The 27,156-nt window shown below is 31.8% G+C and overlaps 1 protein-coding gene and 2 non-coding genes across 3 annotated transcripts in view; all 3 read right to left on the bottom strand.

Annotated features, from left to right (window-relative positions):
• GstS1 (Glutathione S transferase S1) overlaps positions 1-27,156 on the bottom strand; it is a 491,998-nt gene that overhangs the window by 221,601 nt on the left and 243,241 nt on the right. The window lies entirely within an intron of this gene.
• On the bottom strand, positions 4,582-4,654 carry TRNAK-UUU (transfer RNA lysine (anticodon UUU)). The gene has a single exon. It is a non-coding gene; the product is annotated as a tRNA-Lys (tRNA).
• On the bottom strand, positions 11,022-11,094 carry TRNAK-UUU (transfer RNA lysine (anticodon UUU)). The gene has a single exon. It is a non-coding gene; the product is annotated as a tRNA-Lys (tRNA).

The raw sequence follows: 27,156 nt of genomic DNA, 5'->3' as shown, positions 1-27,156 counted from the left end.
CTCTTTACAATTTTCCCACAAGACACTGATGGATTACAACAAGCCATCACTGCACTGGTTGTTAGTGTTTGTGATGAAGAACACCTTTCATTGGTAGGATCAACCAGTAATAAAGGTGCATGTTGCACACCACCTTTACAAACAATGGCCAACATGATTTACTTAATATAACCCTCACAATCTCCTACCATTCCTTTAGTTTTCCTAATAGGCTCCTCTGTCATAAGGACATGCCGGCAGCCTGTTACTCTTTAATGAAGGCTATGAAAAGCAAGAAAAATACAAATGATTTTACATTTGAATGTAACTTAATTAAGGATGTTCGTCGTCGTTCGTCCTGCGTGTGTTGAGTTGCAAGAATGCAAAAGTGTATTTGAGGCTTGTGATTGGGTGTGTGTGTCCGTTTGGTGCATACAACAGCAGCAGCATCATTAAAAGCCAAAAATATAAACCTTACGGCCAGACATAATTTAAACTCATTTATCAAGTGACATAAAATGACACTATCTTAACGCAAATATCAAAATGCTTCCGGTTATGGTCTAGCAAGCTAACGCGCTTAATATATGTTTGTTAAAATAGTAGGGCTATGCAGAGTTTTCATTAAAATATATATATTATTAGCTTGAAATTTGGATGATTTAAGGAATAACTGATATTGTCAGATTCGTCTATAGTCTCCTCTGAAGTTTTACATATAGCCACGTTCATAGTCGACCATATTCTAAACTAGTTATTCTCTTATCTACAGTCTCGTCAAACAACTCGTCTATACTCTCCTCTATAGTCGCGACTATAGTTTAATAAGGGGTGGTTTTTCATCTCGCTCAAAAGCTCATTTATAGTATCGTATATGCACTCGTCTAAACAAGTCTCATATATATCCAAATCTACAGTCTCGTGATTAGCATCCTCCATAATATCGTCTATAATCTTTTATTTAATTACGTCGACTATTTCCTACATAGTCCCGACTATAATTTCGTCAATAGTCTTTTCTACAGGTTTTACTATACTTTCGTCGATAGTCTCATCAATAAACTCGTCTATTCTTCTATAGCCTTGTCTAAGTCTCGTCTATAATATCTTCTATAGTCTCTCCTATGGTCTACATTGTAGTTTTGTCGACACACTCATCCATAAACTCCTCTATAATCTCGCCTATGGTCTTTATTACAGTCTTGTCGTCTGTATACTTGTAGATAATCTCGTCTATAGTCTCGCCGATAATCACGTCTATAGTCTCCATATGTCTTCATTACAGTCTTTTCGATATGCTCGTCTATAGTCGCTTCGATAGTCTCGTTTGTATTCTATCTGATATTCTCGCCTGTAGACTAGTAGATAATCTTGTCTATAGCCTTGTCTGAATTCTTGCCGATACTTACGTCTATAGTCTCCATTACAGTTTTGTCGATAGAGTCTCGTCTATATTCTCTTCTATAGTTTCGTCTCTAATCTCTTCCATAGAATCGCATATGACTATTCTCGTCGATAGTCTGGTCAGTAGTCTCGTCTATAGTCTCGTTTATAGTATCTTTTGTGGTTTCTTATATAGTCTCCTTTATAGCCTCGTCTGTAGTCTCCTCTATATCCTCGTTTATAGTCTTCAATAATCTCGTCGATAATTTCGTTTATTGTTTCATCTTGTCTATATTATCGATGAGTATTTTCGACTCCTGTCTATAGTCTCGACGATAATCTCGTTTATATTTTCGTTTATATCTTCTATAGATTTGTCAATAATCTCGTCAACTATCGTATATAGTCTCGTCATTGTCTAGTCACTAGTCTCGTCATTAGTCTCGCCTTTATGTAGTATCATCGATTGTCACGTTTATAATCTCATCGATAGTCTCGTTAACAGTTTCTTATGTAGTCTTCTTAATAGTATCTTCTATAATATTGTCTATAATCTGGTCGATACTCCCACCTGTATGTTCGTTTATATCTTATATATATTTGTCAATAATCTCGTCAACTATCGTCTAAGTCCTTCTTTTGTCCCATCATTGTCTCGTCATTATTGTCACGTTTATAATATAATCGATAGTCTCATTTATAGGTTCTTCTGTAGTCTTCTCTATTGTATCTTCTTTAGTCTCGTATATAATCTCGTTGGGTTTTGTCTACTCTCTTCTATAGTCTTGTTTTCTATAATATCGTCTATAGTCCCATCTGTAGTCTCGTTTACAGTTTATTCTGTGGTCTCTTCTTTAGTTTCTCCTATAATATCGTATGTAGTATCGTTGATAGCTTCGTTTCTTCTGTATTTTTATCAATAGTCTCGTATATAATCTCGTTGGGTATTGTCGACTCTCGTCTATAGACTTCTCCATAGTCCCATCTACAATTTAGTCTATAGTCTCATCTGTCGATAGTTTCGTTTATAGTTTCTTTTGTAGACTTGTCATAGACTCGTCGACTCTCGTTAGGTTAGGTTATAAAGGCAGCCAGTATTAACCAGCTCACTTGGGTTCATGAATTGATCCCTTTGTGATACCCTAGGGATCATGTTCAGGTCCTCAATAGGTGTCAGAAATGGCTTCAGTGCCGAACCAACCTGACGCACGAATGAACGAATCCATCTCTTTGACATCCACAATAAATATATCCGCTAGGCCGTGCAAAAAATGACTACATATTGTCGCAGTCCGAGCAGGGAAAATACAGAGGAGATGTTCAATCGTTTCCTCCTCGTCTTCATCATGGCAACTTCTACAGAAGTCGTTGTATGATATCAGTGCTCAGTAAGCACTGATATCAGAGCTCGCAATCTAGCCCATAATAACCCCTTGAGGGACATTGACCTATGAATGTCAAGAACGGGCCATGTAAGCCTCGATATCGAGCAGTTTGTCAGATTAGTCCATCTGAGCTGAGCAGACTCAAATAATTTACACTGTATGAGTGTTTTACAGCAAGATAGCAGAGCAGACTCAAATAATTTACACTGAATGAGTGTTTTACAGCAAGATAGCGGTAAACTGACCAGAAGACCGATCTCATCAATTGGCCAGTTCATCAGCAAAATCATTGCCAAGTACACCAGAGTGACTCGGCACCCAGAATAACCTCAGGTTATAATGTCTCGCCATTTCGTTAAGAGATACCCGGCATTCATGTAATAATCTGGATGTCGAGTTGACACCAGATAGGGATTTGACAGCAGGCCAACAGCTTCGAGTACACTTCATTGATCATGTAGTCTGAAACACACCTCCTTCTGAAAATGGGGATTATAGAAGCCACCAACCACCCCAACCGCATACTTGGAGCCATATGTATAGATGACAAATGTGTCCCTAGAAGAAGGTGTTTCGCTCACCATCGATACAGAGAAGCGTCTGTCAATAAAGGGTAAGGGAGTGCAGTAGTCAACTTCCTAAAATAGATGCTTGGCCGTTACAACCAGACCTCAATGCTCCTACAGTACTTAGCCTAACCGCCGAATTTATGGCCAATTGTTTGGCCATGAGATCAGCCGGTTGTCAGTGCATCATAACGAACAGAGCACGAGGCGGAGTGCTTCCTTGCGCACCCGTAATCATTAGTGCAGAGATTCGCCGGATTCTCTCAATCATACCACAGTAGGTGGATTTACCTAGAGCCGTCCACCATACTAGTGCTCCATACATTAGTATGGGCTTTACCTTATTATTCCACAGGTCCAATGGGCCTTCTTCAGGCATAAATAGCGATAGTCGCCTTGGACGTCTCGTAGATAGTATTTAAAATCCCGTCGACTGCCGCCTATAGCCTTGTTTATAGCTTCTTCTGCAGTTTATTTATAGTCTCGTCTGTAGTCGATATAATTGTTAATAATATCTTCTATATATCGTCTATAATCTCGTCGACTTTCGTCTATAGTCTTGTAGATAATCCCTTTAGTTGTTTATTCTATAGATATACTCTCGTCGATCGTATCGTTTATAGCTTGTGTTTATAGTTTCCTCTACAGTTGTGTCTATAGTCTCGTCTGTAGTCGGTTAATTCGTCTATAATCTCATCTGTAGTCTCGTCTCATCGATTCTCGTGTAAACTCTCTTCTGTAGTCTCATCGATAGTCTCATCGGCCGTTTCGTCTATAATCTTGTCAATAGTCTATTTATAGTCCCTTCTATAGTCTCGTTTATAATTTATTCCCATGGTAGGCGTTCATATTGTTCAGGTTACGATGATTTTCGTCAAACAACCCGAATGTAAACAAAAGAGCGTAATAGAGCGTAAAAATACACACAATTCATTCAGTTTCTTGATGTTGTTGTGGATATTTTATTTTTTACCCAAAAGAGCACACAAATTAAATGCCTCTTTTTGCCTACCACTGATTTATTCTATATTCTAGTAAAGACCCTCGTAGAGGCTATAGTCTCATTTATACTCGTATTAGTGTGAGCTCTCCTCTATAGCCACAACTACACTCTCAATTTTTATGAAAAGTTCAATAAAATATTTTTACAAAAACAAAAATTTCTTACAAAAAACTCTTAAGAAATTTTTGAATTTTCATTAAGTAAACAAATAATTTGTTAAAAAATCATAAAAAATCCATCACACAATAAAAAAAAAATATTAACTCGCCCGAGCAGGGACTTGAACCCTGGACCCTTGGATTAAAAGTCCAATGCTCTACCGACTGAGCTACCCGGGCTCTTGATAACGGAGAGATTAAGCATTGTTATAAAATTAAGACAGATTTAGTGATCAAATTTATGATTTATTGTTAACACTCAATACATAGAGAATTATATATAGATACGAAACCATAGGGTAACATAGAGACTAGACAGAACTGTCAAAAACCTAACTCATGCAACAACAAAATACATGTTAGTCAATGTATTTTGTTGTTGTATCAGACATATGATTTATGGTTTTTTTGTTTGACAAAACGGAATGTCTCGTCTCTATGTATAATTCTCTATGCACGAAACACTCGGCTTTGTCAAACAAAAAGCAAATAAATCATATGGCTGTTACAGCAACAGAATATATTGACTAACAAGTGTTTTGTTGTTGCAAGAGTTAGATTTTTTCCAAAACCGTCTCTTTGCTATGTTACCCTATGACTCAATACTTTAGGTATACATTCACACTGTTCAAATATTAAACTACATAAGTGAAGAAAAAAACATGTTAGTGAAATAATTTGAATTATTTTCCAACAATTATGGCGGATTATCATTCAGTAGTATTGTGTAATTTGTAATTTTTTTTAAAGAATCATTATTGTCAATGTGTTTTGCGAGTCTACCCTAATACTACATTTAAATGTTACTGTATTGAACATGAAATATTATTTGAATTGTAGCTAAAAGTATATTTATTGGTTGATGTCGTTTGTTAGTTTTATGTTAAAGGTATGAAGGTATTAAAATCTAAAGATAGATATTCAATATAGGAAATCAAATAAATCACGAGCTCTGTTCTTTCCTGCTGGTAGAAAGGTAATAAGAAATAAAATAATTTAATAACGATTTTTGAGTTAAAGAATTTAAAGTAAATGTAAAAAAAGTTGTTGGAAATAAAGACAATTTAAGGAAATTAAATCAGGTGAAGATCGTTGCTACGACAACTAGATCTTCGCTTCGAAATGAGCAGAGTCTCACTCAGCGATAGCTGTCTCCAATTTAAATTTGGATCCACCATTGTTTCTTCATTCTTCAAGGTATTGATGCTGGTTATAAATAGTTTTGTTCGGAAAGTATCAATGGTTTTTATGAGATGACCTAACCCGGAAATATTTTTCTATGTAGGCAACAGTTTTCTCTTAGATTTTATTAACTCAATCAGTTATTATTTCAAACTCCCATCTTAGTTTTTAGTGCCAAATACCTTATATTTCAAATAATAATTTCCAGCCTCCCCCCAGCAATTTCAAAAATCTTTAGGGAAAACCATGGAAATAGGAGAAATTATTAAATCTTTGTTTATCATCGCAGTTGCAGAAGTTTGTTACATTTTTGTTTCCTCCAGTGCAATAATTTTCTTTCAATTATTTGTCTATTAAAATATACAAAATATTACTGAAGTGAAATAAAAAATCGTACTTTATGACCAAAGTTAAGACGTTTCAGTTGCTGGGTGTGAGAACAGAGTCACAGCAACAAATGAAACAACTTAAGTATCTGGGTATCTACACATCTTTATGTCATTTTTGTGGGGTGGGGAGGGATGAAGGTTTTCATATTCGTGTTGAATTTTTATATCTGTGTAACTTGAGTTGGTTTTTTGTTTCCTTTCTTTCTATTTTACACTCATATGGTAACATTATTCATTTGGTGCAGAGATGGCAAATAAAATACTGTCAGAAACAAGATTTTGTATACAAAATACTGTTATACAAGATTTTTTTATAGAAAATACTGTTATACATAAGATTTTCTATAGAAAAAACTGTTATACACAAGATTTTCTATAGAAAAAACTGTTATACACAAGATTTTCTATAGAAAATACTGTTATACATAAGATTTTCTATAGAAAATACTGTTATACACAAGATTTTTTTATAGAAAATACTGTTATACACAAGATTTTCTATAGAAAACACTGTTATACACAAGATTTTCTATAGAAAATACTGTTATACACAAGATTTGCTATAGAAAACAGTTAATTATAGCAGAAAATCATTCTGAGTCTATAGGAATTTGTAAATTTTGTTATTATATTGAGTGTATGACTTAAAAATGCGGGATTTACAATAAACGGGGTATCAATTGAACGCGACTTTTGTTTTTATAACTTACTAGTTGACCGCTAGCATTTACTAATGTTACTTCTTCAAGTTTCTCCAGCCCACATATACCTGCCTGTTCTTATTTATTTGCAAATAAAATATCTAAATTTGTACTGCATACTTTAGGGAGCTTTTTTATTACAGTTGACTGGTTTTACTCGGAATTTTTTTAATTTTTTTTCTTTACAAACCATCTCCTGAAAATTTCGAAACGAATAAAAAAAAATCAGCCAAATCGCTCCAGCTGTACTCACGTGATGCCATTACATACATAGACCATTTAATTTTTATATATATAGATAGAAGATATGTGATTTTTAAGGGCACATATCTGTTATATATTCTCACTTAGTTATTGAACATTATAATATAAACAACAATGTTTGTTTGCTTCGAAAATCTCAATTTTGCGCCATATGCGGGAAATTTTACTTTACTTCTTTAATTTGAAACAAGTAATTTTATATACCCTTCACCAAATTATACTTCAAAATACAAATTTTAAATATTTTTAGGTAAATAAAATTAATTTTTTTTTCCAACGCCATTTATCGGAAATAAAAATTTCGAATTATTTAAAATTTTTTTTTTAAGTTAATTTTTTTTTTTAAATTTTCACAAAAAAAATATTAAGAAACAAAAAATTCTTAATATTTTTTTTGTGAAATTTGACCTATCGTAGGTCCATCTTACTATCGTTGCAAAGATTTTTGAAATATCTATCATTAGATATCAATATTGTCTATACTAATGACTTAGTAATCCAGATATAGGTCAAAAATAGGTAAAAAATCAAGGTTGTCCTGGTTTTTTTCTCATATCTCAGCCATTTGTGGACCGATTTTACTGATTTTAAATAGGAAACTTCTCGAAAGCATGTCTGACAGAATTAGTTGGAGATTTGGGTCGCGAAGATATCTGGGGTCTTCAGAAAATTGATTTCAACAGACAGACGGACATGGTTTAAGCGACTCCGCTATCTATAAGGATCTAGAATGTATATATACTTTATAGGGTTGGAAAATTATATTGTGGAAACTACAAAGGGAATGACAAACTTATATATACACTTCTCACGAAGGTGAAGGGTATACAAAAGTGCAGCTGAAGCCCACGAATTGCTCACCAAAGCTTATAGTGAATGTGTTCCATCGGTTTCAATATGCCAGAGATGGTTTGTTTTTGACAGGGAAGACAAAGATCGAAAAGGCCGGCCAAAAATGTTTGATGACCAAGAATTGGAGACATTACTCCATGAAGATTTTTATCAAACTCAACAGAAGCTTGCAAAATCATTGGGAGCTACTCAAGCAGCAAGAACTTGGGTACCATGCGAGTTGAAGTCGAGAGACCTTGAAAAAAAATTTTGCTTGTCCAAAATAATGCTTGAACGCTATAAAATAAACGCATTTTTGCATCGAATCATTACTTGCGATGAAAACTGGATCCATTACGATAACCGGAACCGTAAGAGATCGTATGTGAAGCCCAGCCAACCAGCCGAATCTACACCAAAGCCAAATATCCATAGCGCTATGGTAATGCTCTGTATTTGGTGGGAGCAAAAAGCACCTATCAATTAAGAGATATTGAAATCTGTCCAGACAATCAGAGGGAACCAAGATATGAAACCGTAATATTCCGTTATAAAGTCCACTACCAAGTTTTCTTGCAGAAGTTGCTTTCTGATGTGACTTCCAAAAGTTTATGTCGTGTAAACACGTATTACTTCTAGAAGTCACGGCTTGCAGAAGTTACTTACAGCAATTATGTGGAAAAACGTATTTGTTTCTTGCTGGAAGTAACTTTAAAGACTTTCTGTGAACTGCAAGTGTTTTGAAGACTTGCAGAGGAAGACGTGTATAAGTCGGGTAAATTGTTTGTGTTATTATCTTCTGTTTTCAATTTAGTTTTGTGTTTTTTTTTGAGTTCTTTTACAAATTTATAAAAATGAACAAAAGTTAATTCGTTTGGAATAGTGAAAAAACTAATTCTGGAAGCAGACTTCCGCAAGTTTCGGTTTGATTGTTAACACTTCAGCAAATACTTGCAGAAGTTCTTCCGCAAGTGACTTGCTAGTGTATGCACGACTTAACATGTTGCAATACCTGTTAAAAACTATTGGTACGAAATTGTATTTGAATTCAAATATACCGATTTTAACGGCTGATTTAAAAGTAGCCTAATGCTTTCAAATAACAGTGCTGTAATAGCAAACTATAACATATCTGTGGGCATTTTTAACATTGAATAAAAGCCTTCAGTTGACCATTGATCGTAAATTGGCAACGCTGTTTGCTGCGACCGTATATTCGAATTCGAATATTCCGTTAAAGAACATTGTAGAAAGTACACCACAGAGGGCGTATGTATTAGAAACCTCTAGACAGTTAAAGAGAAATCTAGAGTGCAGATGGCAGTGTTATAAATAGTGGCAGAGGTTGCAGTCGTTAGTGAGTTTTTCAGATATTCTATTCGAATAAACATCAACTGAGTGCCTTAAAGTGTGCTGTGTTTTTCAAGTGAATTCGTGTACATTATAAAGTGTCTGTATTTCTGAGAATTTATAAACGTGTATAAAAAAAACATAGAGTGACTATTTAATTCTGTTGTTGTACATTTTTAAATAAATAAAGAGTTGTTACAATTTTCAAACTACTAAACGGCTTTTATTTGCAATCAAAAGTATCCGGTTTATTTAAAGGAAATAAACCAAACGTTTTGAAAAGGTTAAAACGTAACACTATTTAGAAATAAGTAGTTGGCAAGTTTTGCCTCTCCCGATTTATAGTGCAGACCTTGCCCTGTCCTACTACTATTTGTTTTGATCGATACAGAACGCTCTATCTGGGATACGCTTCACTTTTGGAACTTGGCCTCAAAAGATGAACAGTTGCGCGGAATCCATATGTTGCCAGAAAGATGGGAAAAGGCCATAGCTATCAATGTCATACTTTAAATAAATTTATATTGTACAAATGTTTCAAAATAAAAGCCACAAATTTAAAAAAATCCAGCATTTTTAAGTCATAAATACTGAAATAAATAGAAAAAAAGTACCATGGTACTTTTCATTATGAAATAGTACTAAAAAGAATACGATTGTATTAACTTTTCCATTCCTGATTCGGTGACTAAGTTAGAGAGAGGCCACATGAATGTGGAAGAATTTCCCAAAACGAGGAACTATAATCTCTAAAATATAGCAAATTGTTTTGGCATAGACATTTAACTTCAAATAATTCTATAAATACATATAAATCCACTTGCCCTAAATTACACGATCTAGGGCCCCAATTGTGATCACCAAAACGAGAAAGTACACGATCAGAAAATGGCACATGCAGTAATTGAATTATTTCATGGGTTGTATGACATGTGGCATCGTCTTGTTGATACCAGATGGCGTCCTCATCAATATCATCCAATTTAGACAGAAAAAACTACATTATTATGGCACCATATCCAATTGCCCTAAATTACACGATCTAGGGTCCCAACTGTGATCACCAAAACGAGAGAGTACACGATCAGAAAATGTCACATGCAGTAATTGAATTGTTTCATGGGTTGTATGACATGTGGCACCAGATGGCGTCCTCATCAATATCATCCAATTTAGACAGAAAAAACTCCATTATTATGGCACCATATCGATCACCTAATAACAGTAGAGGGTAACGACATTCACTTGTGGATTCTCTGGACGCCAAATCTGGCAATTTTGACGATTAACAAAGCCATCAAGGTAATAAAGTGCTTCATTGCTTAGGATGATGTAAATGGGTATTGAGATCCCCCTAAATTAAAGCTCAAATCCGTCTTTCTATAAAATAAATAATATAACCTCCTAAACACTATATTTGTTCACATTTTCCCCCACAAAATGCCAGGTGATCCCCTCATATATGTATGTTTTTTAAACACACCACAAACGTCACCAAACAAATGACACTTAAATGTCGCCAGCTCTGTCTCTATCTCCCAGTAAAACAATATTATTATTATTTTTTTTTGTTCTTCCTTCAAAACTTTTAAGAAACATCATTTGTCATAATGATTTCTTGTGACATTTAAGTAAAAATCATGCTTAAGTCATCAACAAAAGTCATTCATTTCATTCATACATGTTTGTTTTTATGAGGATTATAAAATAGACAGCAGCAAACCAGCACACACTCAACAAAATAAACGTTTTTGAGGAAAAAAATATAAAAATCTAATAAAATACTCAAATTAAATAAAAAGAAAATTTATAATAAAAAAAAATTAAACTCGCCCGAGCAGGGACTTGAACCCTGGACCCTTGGATTAAAAGTCCAATGCTCTACCGACTGAGCTACCCGGGCTCTTGTCATGTGAGAGACTAATGCGTAATATAAACAAAAGTGGTGAGAATGATGAGAATTATTTATGAATTTTCAAAATATTGTTTAGCTAAAGAATTCTATAAATAGTTTTGTGGTGGGTTTTTGTTTATGATTCATTGAAAATAGCGTGTGTGTAATAAATGTTGTGCTCATTAAACCTATGTATTTTTGAAATGTTTAATCAAACAAACATAAATAAATAAATATTTATTCTAAATACATATAGAAATATCTAAGTTTAAATGTGTAGATGTTTATTTAATTAAATAATTTTGTAAATAATATTTTCCATTGGAAACTCAAACCAGTGCACCTTGGTGCAAAATAATGTTTTTATACCGGTAATTCCCTGTACAAATTTACATGGAATTTTACCATATTTTCAATACCCGATTTCGGGATTTTTTTTTTGGGAATCACGGGAATGTAAAACTTATGACAATATAGAAAAAAAACTAATTAATTTTCTCACCAAAAAAATGTGAAAAGGGGTTTTACACTTTTTCCCTTTTATTCTCTGCAATAATGGACCGCTTATTATTAGTTATTTGGAATTTTTGGAATGTTAATTTAAACAGACATCGCTCTATTGACTTCGCCAAATGAAAATTGTGGAAATTCAAATAATCGGGATTGTGGTTTAATCGGTTAATCGAGCAAATAATTAATCGGGGTTTAGATTTAATCGGATTTAACCGAATAATTTATACCTTAATTTTAAATTGAAAAAAACACGAATTATAAGCATTTTGTTAATAAAAAGAACAAAAACAGTTTTTGAGTTTTTTTTGGATTTTAGGGAGATCTTCTGAAATAATTGTTTGAAAAAGAATATATTAAAAATGTTTTCCTTTTAAACGATTTTTTTTTAATTTTAATAAAGCTTGATTTAAAAAAACTCTCTTACTGATGATAGATCTTGGAGAGATCGAAAGTAAGGCATGATAAAGAATACCAATTTCTCAGTTCTTTTTTTATTTTTTCTAAGCATATCATTGGATTCCTTTTTGGATTTTTTTTAGAATACTTTAATAGTCGATTCTTCGACATTTTTTAGAAACCGGTTTTCGGTTTCTTCGAAAAATTGCAATTTAATATAAAGCGGGTTCGGTTTCGGTTTTTTAATAATAACCGGTTAACCGGTTTTTTTTGGCAAAATATTAAAACGCATAGAAATAAATGAAACAAGTAAGAAAGTATGATTGGTCAAGCCCGACCATATAATACCCAACACTAAGTAAAATAGCAAAAACATTTTTCTTTTAAAATTTCAATAATTTATATTTTTGAGTGATTTTCGGAAGTGGGCCTTATATGGGGGCTATGACCAATTATGCACCGATCACCATGAAATTAGGTCGTGTGATTTATGTCTATATTAAAGTTAACTATGTTGAATTTTGTGTGTATACCAACATTTTTAAGCGATTTATGCACGTTAAAGTGATTTTCGGAAGCGGGTCTATATGGGAGCTATGACTAATTATGGACCGATTGTAACAAAATTTTGGATACATAGATAAATTAAATTAGATACATATATAAATTAAACATTTATGACCGATAAAGTCCAATTTCGGGAGGACATTTGTATGGGGGCAAGGTGAAATAATGGACCGATTTAAGCCACTTTCAATAGGCTTGGTCCTTGAGCCGAAAAAATAATATGTACCAAATTTCATCGAAATATCTTCAAAATTGCGACCTGTACTCTGCGCACAAGGTTTACATGGACAGCCAGCCAGCCGACCAGACGGACGGACGGACATCGTTTAATCGACTCAGAAAGTGATTCTAAGTCGATCGGTATACTTTAAGGTGGGTGTTAGACTAATATTTTTGGGCGTTACCAACATCTGCACAAACGCATTATACCCTCCACACTATGGTGGTGTAGGGTATAATAAGTGTTATTTATTAAAACAAAAACAGTTCATGGAAAAACATAACAAAAGAAAAAAGAGATCATATAATTATGATAAAGAATTTATTCTAATAACTAAAAATAAGCATTTAATTCTAATTTTTCAAAAAGTGAGTGGTAAATATTTTTGATATTTTATGACTTTTACTTAATTTCAAATGTCAAAAACTACGTTAGGTTTAAAAAAAAATATAAATATATATATTTTCTATTTTAAACTATAAAACCGGTTTTAACCGGTTATCAATAACCGGGCCGATCATCCAATTTAATAGCCTCCTTAAGTAATGTCTTCAGTTTCATCTATTATCATATCGTCGTCCTACTCATTAGGACAAAATTCATCATAGAGCATTCTAGAAAAAAGGTCATTTCCAAATTCCTTAGTTTCAGTTTTCGTACTATACTTTAAAAAACTATTGCTAGAAGGGAATGTTCACGAGTTCAGAAATAAAATTTGTGTGTTTAAAATTATATTTCTATATAAAGTGAAAAAAAAAAATAAATTTCTGTTAATCGACCCAAATTAATCGGTTTATTTGTTATTTGGAAATCATCAATTTTAAATTATTCGAACAGTTAACCGACCAAAATTAATCGGTTAAGCGATTAACGGCTAATCGATTGAATATGCTTAAAATTAATAATTTTCATAAACAGAATGAATCGAATGCCCGTGCGACATCTAAATTTAAATACTACCAAAAAATATCCTTCAGCTACCACAAGAGTATATTTAACAATAACTTATATTTATTTAGGTTTAATAGATGTCCAAATATTTTTCTAAAAACATCGTATTTCTAATATATTCCGAAATAACACGTAAAAAGTTTTCTGGCAATATCTCAAATCGCCCAGTCGTGAAAAGTAATCAAATTCAAAATTTTTTTTTAATGATTTTGAAAAAGGGATATCGAAATGGACATTTCTCAAAGATGATTTTAAAAATGTATAATATATAATGACTAATGAGACATTTTTAAATCGATATAAACATCTGAATTTAATCTGTTTTTTTTTTTGTTATTAGAATTTTGTATTTAAACTAACCACCATTTTCTCAATTTCTGGATCGTTATAGATAGCCATGTCAGTCTGTATGTTAAAATCAACTTGCCGTAGCCCCCAAATAAATTACATACATACATGATTCATTCATCAATATGCCCGCTATAGATCCGCTATAGAAATCCGCCCACAAATTACTGAGATATAAGGAAAACCCAGGACAGCCTTGATTTTTGGCCCATTTTTGATCTATATCTTAATATGGATATCTAATGATAGATATTTCAAAGACCTTTGCAAAGACGTATATAAGACCATAGTATGTTGAACCTACAATGGGTCAAAATCGGGAAAAATATTTCTTAATCCGAATTTTTTTTTCAACAAAAAATTTGTTTGTCATAATTTTTTTTTTCATTAAAAAATTTAAAAATTAAAATAAAAACAAGTAAGAGAGCAATATTCGGCTGTGTCGAATCTTATATACCCTTCACCAAATTATACTTCAAAATAAAATTTTTAAATATTTTTAGATAAACTAAATTTTTTCGAATAGTTTTTTAAATTTTTTTTTGTTTTTTCATTTTTTTTAATAATTAGCGAAAAAAAAACGTTTGGTAAAAAAAAAATTCGGGTCAGTAATCCAGATATAGGTAAAAAAATAGGTCAAAAATCGAGGTTGTCTTGGTTTTTCCATATATCTCAGCCATTTGTGGACCGATTTTCTCGATTTTAAATAGCAACCGAGCCGGAAGAATTACGGAGATATTGATGTATGATCGTGTATGTAAGTTATTTGAGTGCTTCGGAAAGTTGATTTCGACAGACAGACGGTCAGACAGACAGACGGACATGGCTTAATCGACTCCGCTATCTATCGAAAAAGTACGAATATTGGGATATTTTTTTTGGAAGATGTAGGATTTGCTGTTGCTACTAAAATTTATTTTTTTGTTAAGAAAAATCTCCTTTGATCATATTCTCAAATCAATAATTTGCAAGAGTCCAAAAATATGGCTCTTTAAAGTTGAATATTACAGAAATTTTGAATTTGATTGATTTTTAGTTAAAAACCCATATACAAATCTTTGACCCTGAAAAGAACTGTTTGGAAATATACAATATGTTTATTATTTTCTTTAAGATATTATTACTGAGAATATTCCAACACATTGTCCAATTTTTAAATGGAGGTTCTTACCGGGTCATTCCAAATTTAATCGATTTTATATCGAAATTTGTTCTTAAATACCGGAATATTTTGATTCTTACCACAGTGTAGTGGGAGAAGAATTCAGATTTGTGAATAGCGTAATTTGGTTTTTATCCAGGAGTCTTGCAAGTAGTCAATGTTTCCCTTTTAGAGAATTATTTTCATTAATGTCTTATTACTTGGCTGACTTCAATTTATATATTGTTGGGACATTTGACTCGTAAGCGCTGTTTACAAAGCAAATATGAATCAATTGGATACTTTAAACTTGTTTGTGCTGTAGTGCAGAAATAAATTAGTAATTTATTGGAGAGTTAATTGTCACTTAGTGTCCCTTTGTAATTTGTTTTAATAAACCCCCTCCACTTTATTTCCAAAATATTTTGATTCTGTCCCAATGTAGAATAATTCAGAATTACAAGATGTCAATCCCTTTTAGACAGTAATTTTCACTAAAGTCTAATTATTTGGCTCAGCTCAATTTATATATTTTTAGGTCATGTAACATGTATTCTCTTTGTAATGCAAATATAAGTCAAATAGTTACATTAAGCATTCCAGGTAATCTAGCCTAAAGTCAATTGTCACTTTAGTGTCTATAAGTAATCTAGAGTGTAGTCAATATAAAATTTTTTTTGTACAACACTTTATCACCAAAACTATCAGTAACGAATAACCGTAAGAATGTAAAAATAACTGGTATATAAGCAGTTGTCTAATAGCTAATAAAAATGCCATTATTTAATTACTTCCAAGTAATGTAGATGGTATGTAGTAGTCATTGAAATTTATGTTATTTGGTAATTACAAGAATTATCACGATTTTACTGAGTATGTTGCTCTTTTTAATAAATAATATTAATATTATTTTCAATTGATTTATACTTTGAAATTTGTTCTGCTTAAAACCTGAATTTACTTCAATTCGACTTAATAAAACTCACATTTTTTAGTTGCAACTAAAAACAATTTAATATTGAATATTTTTTTATTAAACAATTTTCACACATTCCTAAAGTATTTAACACTTTTAACTTGTTTGTGACAATGATTGTGCGCCAGGATATAGCCAAAAGGACACAGGACAATTGAATCGAATATATTATAGGGTTGAATGATTAACGGCGTAGACCTCACAATCGTATTGTCATCATTGTCAAACAAATAATATTGGCCACTTGTTGTAGCTGCTGATGCTGTTGCTGCTGTAGCTGGACCTGTTGACAATATTGTATCTCTAGCAGGAATTTGATTAATATTTCCCACTACTAAAACTGCAGGAGTTGAGGATAATGTGGCTGAAGCTGTTGTGAGGCCAATAGCAGGGTTTATTTCAACACAACTGACAGGGCTTTCGTTGAATATTAAAATTGATATTGATATTAAATATTTTATTGACTTTATTAACATTTTGTTTATTTTGTTTTATTTTTTTTTGTTGTTGTAGATTTCTTGTTTTAAATGAAATGTTAATGGCTGCTGTTTTAATTAACGACTGCTGCCGTTTCAACAAGTTGTTTTGTTTAATAATTTAATTTTAATTGTTTTTTTGTTTTCAAATATTTTGGAAGTAAAAGTTTCTTTGGTTTTATAAACAATTCAAGTGTTTGTTTATGCCATAAATTTTATGGCCAAATAAGGAAGAGCACTTTAGCTTGGAGAAAATTTGTAGTTGAAGATTTTCTATGATTAATAATGATGGTGACAAATTGAATTAAAAAAAAAAATAAAATTGAAAGGTAACTTAACGGAAGGACTGACTGACTGAATGACAGATTCGTCATCATACAGGCCAATAACCTAAAGCTAGAAGCATATAATTTTAACTGTAGGGTCCTACCTCCCCAAAAAGATCCACTAAAAAGGGACTTTTGGTAATTCTAATATTTATGGGGTAAAAACGGGTAAATTCGTTAACTTTATATTTTCAAAACTAATACAGATACAAAAAAACTTAAAACTGCATACTCCAATTAATAAAAAAGCTGACAGGTGTTTGGTACTTTTTCGATATTCGAACCTTTTAAGGGTAAAAACTGCATTTTGGTACTTTTTTTGGCACCATATGTAGTATCATTTAATGCAATAAATATAGAAATAAATTTAGATCGTATTCATTAGTTATCAAATAATACCAAATATGAATTTGGTACTTTTTGGAAATTCGAAAATTTAAGGGATAAAAATTTAATTTATTTTTGGTACTTTTTTCATAAAATATATTTTTCTATAAATTGACATAGACATATGAATATTTTGTTATGAGCCACCATCTCGATACTGCAATTTATTTGAATACAATTTTGTCACTTCAATGGGGCCAAAAAAAGTACCACAAAGGGGGAGTAAAACTAAGAAAATATTCAAAATTATTAAGCAAATTTTAATAAAATGCTTCATATTTCTTCTGGTATTATACAAAAATTAACTAACAGAGTTTTATTTGGAACTTGAGTGCCAAGGTGTGAATTGGGCCAAATCCGGGTAAACAGTTTGGTACTTTTTAAAAGCATAAATATTTTCTTAAACACTTGATCATAGATTTTAATCATTTGAGACATGTGTCTCACAAACAATTATAGCAAAATGGTGTATTTTGAAATTTCAAACTTGACGGTTTTCAAAAAGGGAAAATTGGTACTTTTCTTCAAATGGTACCTTTTTAAATATTTTAAATTATTTAACTTAGCGACATAAAAGTTAGCTAGTATGTTTTTTAGTGAAGTTAGATATAGAGGATCAAATTTAATAATATTTAGGTATCAAAAAGGGAGACCATTGGTACATTTTTGTTCTTGTAATGGTACTTTTTGAATTTTTTTGTAATAATGATCATAGAAACATGAAATTAAGATAAGAATCCAAGGGGGAGACTTCATTGTAATTTTTCTTTGTTCTAATGGTACATTTTGTATTTTCTGCAACCTTGAAACATGAGAGACTGAAAATTGAACATGTGGGATTTACAATAGATGGCGAATCTCGTTTACGTATTTCGTTTTTAATAAATTATATGTCGTTTTGAAGAGTCCAGATCTGTCATTATACCCTTCACCATGAGTGGCACGGGTATATATAAGTTTGCCATTTCGTTTTTAATTTCTACATTTTTCATTTGCGACCCCACAATGTATATATATTCTGAATCGTTCTAGATAGCGAAGTCGATATAGCCATGTCCGTCTGTCTGCCAGTCTGTATATTGAAATCAACTTCCGCCTCGTTTGCCATTTAAAATCGAGAAAATCAGTCCACAAATGGCTGAGATATAAGGAAAAAAACCAGGACAACCTCAATTTTAGCCTTTTTTTATACCCTTCACCTTCGTGAGAAGGGTATATATAAGTTTGTCATTCCGTTTGTAACTTCTAAATTTTTCATTTCCGACCCTTTAAAGTATATATATTCTGGATACTTATAGATAGCGGCGTCGCTTAAGCCATGTCCGTCTGTCAGTCTGTTGAAATCAATTTTCTGAAGACCCCTAATATCTTCGGGATCCAAATCTTCAATAATTCTGTCAGACATGCTTTCGAGAAGTTTGCTATTTAAAATCAGCAAAATCGGTCCACAAATAGCGATTTTTGACCTATATCTGGATTACTAAGTCATTAATATAGACAATATGGATATTCAATGATAGATATTTCAAAGACCTTTGCAATGACGTATATAAAACCATAGTAAGTTGGACCGGGAATTCCAGTGGAATACTCTAGTAGCGGGTCTCTAAAAGAGAACTTGAAAAGTATTCTGAATTATTGTTTAATTTAACGATGTTGTTTTGCAATAGTACTTTTCGTAAGAACTTCTTTGTAACAGACCTTCAAAGTATTCAGAATAATTTTTTATTTTATTTAAAATCGACAAAATCGGCCCACAAATGGCTGAGATATAAGGAAAAAACCAGGAAAATCGCGATTTTTTTCCCCTATTTTTGAGCTCTATCTGGATTACTAAGTCATTAATATAGACAATATGGATATCCAATGATAGATATTTCAAAGTTCTTGCAAGACCATAGTAAGTTGGACCTACAATGGGTCAAAATCGAAAAAAATATTTTTTAACGCGAATTTTTTTTTCACAAAAACAAAAATTTAAATAAAAAAATTTTTTTTTGGGAAATTTAAAAAACAGAAATTAAATTTAAAAAATAAAATTTAAATTTAAAAAAAAAAAATTTAAATTTAAAAAAAAATATTTAAAAAATTTTAAAAAAACAATTCGAAATTTTTTTTTCTCCAAAAAATGAAAAAACTGCAAAAAAAAATTTGGTGAAGGGTTTATTCTCACTTCGTTATTGAACATTATAGTGAAAACCATGATACAATAATTGTAGAAGGTTTCAATAGGGAGAGTTTTCAAAATTTAGCCCTATAATGTCAAACTTTGATTTTAATTTTTTTCATATGTTTTTATATTTTCTTTTGTTTGACGTTACAAGAATTGTATAATTGAGAATTTATTTTCTACTGGGTGTACCTTATATTGTTGTATCATGGTGAAAACTACAAATTTATTTTTGCTTTGAAAATGTCGAATTTTGTACCAACGAAAAGTCATGTGCGGGAAGCTTAGCTTTACTTCTTTAATTTGATAAAAAAAAATGCCAGCCAAAAAAGTTTGAAGACCAAGAATTGGAGGCATTACTGCTTGAAGATTACTCCTTGCTTGCAAAATCATTGGGAGCTACTCAGGCAGCAATTTCAAAATGTTTGCTAGCAGCGGGATTCGTCTAAAAACAGAAAATTTTGTACTATACGAATTGAAGCCGAGAGACATTGAAAGACGATTTTGCATGTCCGAAATGATTTGATTGAACGCTATAAAAGAAAATAATTTTTACACCGAATCGTTACTTCCAATGAAAAATGGATCCGTTACAATATTTCGAAGAGTAAGAGATAGTATGTGAAGCCCGGCCAACCAGCCGAATCGACAACAAAGCCAAATATCCATGGCGCTAAGGTAATTCTCTGTATTTGGTGGGAGCAAAAGGGTCCTATCTATTAGTAGCTGCTGAAATCTGACCACAAAATCATTCGTTTCATGCTAGCATTGGCCGAAAAACACCCAGAAATTATTGGGAAGTTTTGCCTCACCCGCTTATAGTGCAGAATGTGACCCGTTCGACTACTATTTGTTTCGATCGATTATATAATTATACCCTACACCACCATAGTGGGGAGGGTATTATGCGTTTGTGCAGATGTGTGTAACGCCCAAAAATATTAGTCTAACACCCACCTTAAAGTATACCGATCGACTTAGAATCACTTTCTGAGTCGATCGATTAAACGATGCCCGTCCGTCCGTCTGGCTGGCTGTCCATGTAAACCTTGTGCGCAGAGTACAGGTCGCAATTTTGAAGATATTTCGATCAAATTTGGTACATATTATTTTTTCGGCTGAAACTGGCTGAAATCGGGCCATTATTTCACCTAGCCCCCATACAAATGTCCTCCCGAAATTAGACTTTATCGGTCATAAATGTTTCATTTATATATGTATCTCCACAAATTCCGCTCCAAATAAGTTTTATATACACAAAATTTTGCTCTTTTACTTAGTATAGGGTATTATATGGTCGGGGTTGACCGACCATACTTTCTTACTTGTTTTCATATATTTTATTGTTTAACTACTGGGAAAAGTTTAGTGAAATTTGAGTTATTAAAAATGCATAATACGGTCAATCGAGCGCTTCAAGAATATATTGGAGTCTTTGAAATTGGAAGGGTTTTTGAATTTATCATGTCAAAGCTATCCTACTTTGAGTCCCACACAACGAAGGTCCTGGGCTGATTTATATCCAAATTATTTAGATTCTTCCCTACAAATGTTGCATGTCTGAGGTGTCCTACTTTGCTATCCCACGGCGCACAGTGGCTCATTTTCGTTTTTCATCGGCCAAAACTATGTAACTTTTGAACCGATAGAGATATTTTAGAAATTTTTTTGGTGAACAGATAACTTCTTGTATTTTTCTCCAGTTTTAATTTTATTAAAATCGGTTCAGTAGTTGTTGAGCAATTTAAGGTTAAGTTGAACTTTTAATTTTTTGTAGCATTTAGTATGAAAATGCGGATTTTTTTATTTTTTGCATCAGTTTTACTTATAAAAAAGTTGTAAAAGGATAAAAACAAGTAAAGAAGTATGTTCTGCCAAGCTCGACCATATAATACCCTACACTATAATTTATTTTCGTGAATGATTTTCGGAAGAGGGCATTATATGGGAGCTATGATTAATTATGGATCTATCGCCATGAAATTAGGTCGTGTGTTTTATGTCTATGTGGAAATTACTTGTGTTGAATTTTGTGTTTATACCAACATTTTTAAGAGATTTATGCTCGTTAAAGTGATTTTTGGAAGCGGGCCTTATATGGGAGCTATGACTAATTATGGACCTATCATCATAAAATTAGGTGACATTAATTCAGTTTATATAAAACTTATTTGCAGCAAAATTTGTGTAGATACCTATATAAATTAACCATTTACTACCGATAAAGTATAATTTCAGGAGAACATTTGTATGGGTGCTAGGTGAAATAGTGGACCGATTTCAGTAATTTTCAATAGACTTCGTCATCGGGCCGAAAACAATTTATGGACCAAATTTTATCGCAATATCTTCAAAATTGCGACTTGTACTTTGCGCCAGTCATATGAACAAATAAAATAAAAATAGAACACAAATTTGGGAGTAATTTCATTCAAATGAAAAAAGTGTTCAACAAACAGGTCAAAACAGGTCAACAAGTATATATGGGCTTAAAGAGGACACTTTGGACTTTCTCCTGGTTGTAAAATATGTTTAACCCCTTTTGACCCTAAGCACTTTTACTCCACTGAAATTCAAATTTGGCTAAAATATAGTACCTGAGAAAAAAATTAATAACACATCAGGTATAAACGGTACAATGACAAATCATATCAGCTCTTAAAGACTATTATCCTACCAACATAACAAAAGAAAAATCATCAATTATCTATAATCGTTTGCGAGTAATGATAATTTAATTCTGATCAAATTTACAAAAATCACATTTTTTATAAAATGACATAAAATATTTGATTTTAATAGCATGCCACGCCCACAATTGACAATATTTTTATCTTACTTTTTGGTTACCTTAGTTTCAATGTGTTTACTATAGAATGGCATTAAAGGCATCGGAGTTAACAAAAAGTGAGACTTTTGGCCGATGAAATTGAGAAATGAGCCATCGTGTGGCGTCGCTTCTGGGAGGAGTGTGAAATCCGTTTTCAAAACTTAAACTAGACTATTTTTCTGCTATTGTTATGTGAAATTTTATGTCAATCGGACCATTCACTTAGAAATTTCAAATTTATTTAATAAATTTATTGATTCGGTCCCACTATGCTGAACTTTGTTTGCCCTTACAAAAGTCAGGTAACATCAAATATTTCTTTAAGTTATGTTTGTTATTTTATGAAATAGTGGACTACTAGGAGTAGTTGTTCTTCTAGAAATAAATATCCTTTATCCTACTTAAAATAAAATCTAACAATTTCTCTTTCATTTGCCAATATTTAATTACATATTTGCTAATTGTTTTCATTTAAATAGAAAGATTAATTGTTTTACTGATTTTGATAACCCCTTATTAAACATCTATTAATTAAAATATCAAAATTTTGTGGGCTGTCTATGAAGTTTAATCAAAATATCTAACAATGAATCACAATTATTTCTCGTTTTTTTTTTGTGTTGTGTGTTTTTGCTCTATTTCCAATTTGGTATCTTTTAGATATTGTTTTGTATCTTTAAGTGCCTGTTCAAGCAATCAGTTGTAATTTATTCCCACGCAATTTGTATACAATACACTGTTTTTTTTTTTCATTTATTTGTACCCATTTTTCAAATTCTTTTTTTACATTTCAAAACCAAATTATTAAATACTCTGGCAAATATACAATTCTGTGTAGCTGAAGTATGAGTATCTCGATACAAAATATTCAATAAGTCGTTGTTGTAAATTTGAAAAACAGTTTTTGTAAGGCTTCGTTGGTTCTATTATTATTTTTCCAATTCTATTGTTGTGATTTTGATTGTCTGTCTGTCTGTCGTTTGCAAATTCTGCCAATGCCAAATGACAGCAATGATGATGATGACGTTCTCATGGATTTGGCTTTATGGCAGAACATTCTAAAGATATTTTAGTATTTATTGGTTTTTCTTTTTGGCTTGTTATAGTCTTGAGAGTTTAGTTAAGTAAAAGTCTTGTTAGAATTGTGTTGGTTTTTTTGTCTCAACTTAAATAAATAACTCTTCACTTTATTTCCCTTTCCTTTCCTTTCGTTATAAATATCTTCTCTTGCCTGATTCTCTATGGAAATGGAAAATATTTATAAACTTGTTGTCTATGAATCAATTCTGTTCTTCCCATTGTTTAACATTTCTATCATTTTGTTTATTAATTTTCATAATGAAAAAGTTTTCTTAACAATTTCTTATTTCCTTTCGTTTTTTTATTGTTTCGTTCTTCCATTTATTTGCCAACAATAATAAACTGCAGCAAAAGATAAGCAATCAACAAATATTGAAATATTAGTAAGAAATTAAAATTTGAAAGGAAAACAATTATTCCATCTAATAGTGAACAATAGTGGTGGTGGCTTGAGTAAGACTTCAGAGAGTTGTATAGAAGTTGGGTTAAAACGATACCGGTAGTGGTTTGGGAAATGCGGATTTGTTAAAACAATGAAAATAATTATTTGGAATAGCAAAGAGAAAAGAAATAAATATTATTCATATTGTTTGTAGTGTACATTTCCAATAACAGTGAACTATTCTTAAACAAGATTTAAATCTTCCATCAATTAACTTTATGACGAGACAAAGTATTTAGAAAAACCTATCTAGAAATAAGCAAGAGAGCTGTATTCGCCTGTGCCGAATGTTATATACTCTTCACCAAATTATACTTCAAAATACAAATTTTAAATATTTTTAGGTAAAACAAAATTTTTTTTTCCAAAGTTGTTTTTTTTCATTTTTTGGAAAAAAAAATTTTCGAATTGTTATTTTGATTTTTTTTTTAAATTTAAATTTATTTTTTTTAAATTTAAAAAAAAATTTTGGTTTTTAAAAATTTTTTTGGGTGATTTTGATCCATTGTAGGTCCAACTTACTATGATCTTATATACGTCATTGCAAAGGTCTTTGTGGCCCGATTTTCTCGATTTTAAATAGGAAACTTCTCGAAAGCATGTCTGACAGAATTATTGAAGAATTGAATCCTGAAGATATCTGTGGTCTTCAGAAAATTGATTTCAACAGACAGATATGGCTTAATCGACTCCGCTATCTATAAGGATCCAGAATAAATATACTTTATAGAGTCGGAAAATTATATTGTGGACATTACAAACGGAATGGCAAACTTATATATACCCTTCTCACGAAGGTGAAGGGAATAAAAATTAAAAAAAAAAATTTTTTTGGATGATAAAAAATTACCGATTTTTTACCAAGTGTAGGTCCGACATACTAAGGCCTTATAGACGCCGTTGCCAAGGTCTTTGAAATATCCATAGTAATCCATATATAGATCAAAAATCGAGGTTGTCCTGGTTTTTTCTATAAATCTCAGCCATTTGTGGGCCGATTTTAAATAGCAGCAGGGTCTATAGCGGATATATAGATGTATGAATCATGTATGCAAGTTATTTGGGGGCTACGGAAAGTTGATTTCAACATACATACGGACAAACAGACATGGCTATATCGACTTCGCTATCTAAAACGATCCACAATATATCTACTTTGTGGGGTCGCAAATAAAAAATGTAGAAATTACAAACCCTTGCCACTCATGGTAAAGGGTATACAAATAAATTTCGTGAAAAAACATTTTGGTGGAAACAAAATTTTTTAAAAAATCGAGGTAGTCGAAAAGTAGAAATGATTATAAATTTGTTAGATCCTCAAAAGTTGTTGACAAAACAATACTGGTTTTATATGATGAAAGCCGGGGGAAGTTGAGAAATATTTTCGTCGGTATTATAAGATGGGGTTGGAGCAATCAATGATAGTATTATATGGTTAAAATATCTTAATAATATTGGCCAAGGACAGTCAAATTTTTATCAGTGATCTATCGTACGAAATATTTTCACAGAATTGATGTAATTGGACATCATTTTGGTACCGGGCCATTGATAGATGTATGGGGAGAACTGATCAAAATGAGGCATTGAATACTTTTCCCATTTGGCAGCTCAGAACCTTCCCGGACTTCAAAAAGAAACCTTAAGTCTCTTATTGAGATTGGAACATTTAAGTTTATGTTAAATGGGTTCCTGAAGCAAAAATTAAGTAGAAAGCCTTTCTAATAAGCATTTTTACTGGAATTCAAGTTGAAAGTGTAATTCAAGCCATGAATTATAGTCAAGCAATTGAATTACAGTTGTATTACACTTTATCTCCTACAAAAAGGAAACATTAATTCAAGCCATATGTTTTTGGTTTGAAAAGTATTTAATTTTTTCAAATACTTTCGATGTTTAAAGCATTTGGTGCTTATTGGGTTAATACGATCTAGAGTATTTTAAGTAGGATCATTCAAATTTCCTATCGCCAAACAAAGACTAAGAGTTATCGAACATGGTGGAATTTAAACTCTTCAGATTCCATAAAACAGCATGTAGATCCTTAAATGTAACCCATACAAATAAAGAGGGCAACACCTAAATCTCGAAAATTAATTAACACATCAAGGTTCTGGAAAGGATGCTCTACAATCCAAACTATGTCAAATGGACTGATAACTTCTGTTCGGAATATTCAGCGAAATCTTTGGATCATCTACTTAATAACGTTAATTGTGCCTTCACAGAGAGTCAATTTTTGAAATTAATAGTAGAGTAACTTCGGGTATTGTGGACTATGCGTCTAATGTGGACCAGTGTATTTTTTCAGAAACTATTGAAGGTATGATAAAACTGATTTGTCGTACATTTTACAATTTGTTTGAAACGACAATTGCACATTTGCTTTCATGAGTAATTGATATGTTGGCTATTTATTCTTGTATTGAAATTAATGCGCGTGCTCAACATTTTTTTCGGCTCAAGTAAGAAACAAAATTTGGTACAGTTACTTTGTAGAATTTAATGTTTGGTTGTTTTATATAGTTAAAGTGGACACGTAGTTTTGCATATATTTGGTAAGAATTTAAGCACATTTAGATTATTAGGTAAAAATATTTTTTTACCACTGTAACCCAAGTTCGTTTAATGTGGACCACTTAAATTACTTGATTATGTACTACTGGTCCATATTACCAGACAATAACGCCAAGAACGCGACTTTTTAGTTTGTATTAATAAAAATATATTGAAATTAAATTTTTTAATCATTCATGATTAGCTGGTTCATGAATTTTATGTATTAAATACTAGTCCACATTACCCTCATATAGTGGTCCATATTACCCTCCAATTTTTTTAATGCTGGTTTTTGGGTTCCTTACAATATTTTCACATAATTTTTTTATCCTTTGACGGAAAAAATTTTCAACTGCAAAAACAATTAGGGAATATATTAGCTAATATATTGCTTCACAACTTTTTTAATATCCATATATATTGTGGCCAAAATTTAGAAGAAACAAAACGGTAGTCCACATTACCCGAAGTTACTCTATTTAATGGGAGTTTGATAATTTAACACCATATAAATCACCGTGAACTGGTGGTATTCCTCTGCGGATGCTGGAGAGTGCAAAAAGCTCTACGGAATATATAGGTGTAAATATTGCTCCTTCCTCAAATACATTCCGTTGGATAATGTTATAAGTTATTTTTATTCCCAAGAATGACAAAAGGAGTATGGAGAAAGCAAAATACCGACCAAT

Source organism: Calliphora vicina, chromosome 5 (genome assembly GCF_958450345.1).
Source record: "Calliphora vicina chromosome 5, idCalVici1.1, whole genome shotgun sequence".
In the NCBI taxonomy this organism is placed as follows: domain Eukaryota; kingdom Metazoa; phylum Arthropoda; class Insecta; order Diptera; family Calliphoridae; genus Calliphora; species Calliphora vicina.
Note: the sequence above shows the minus strand (reverse complement) of the source record. Positions and strands in the feature narration are given on the sequence as shown.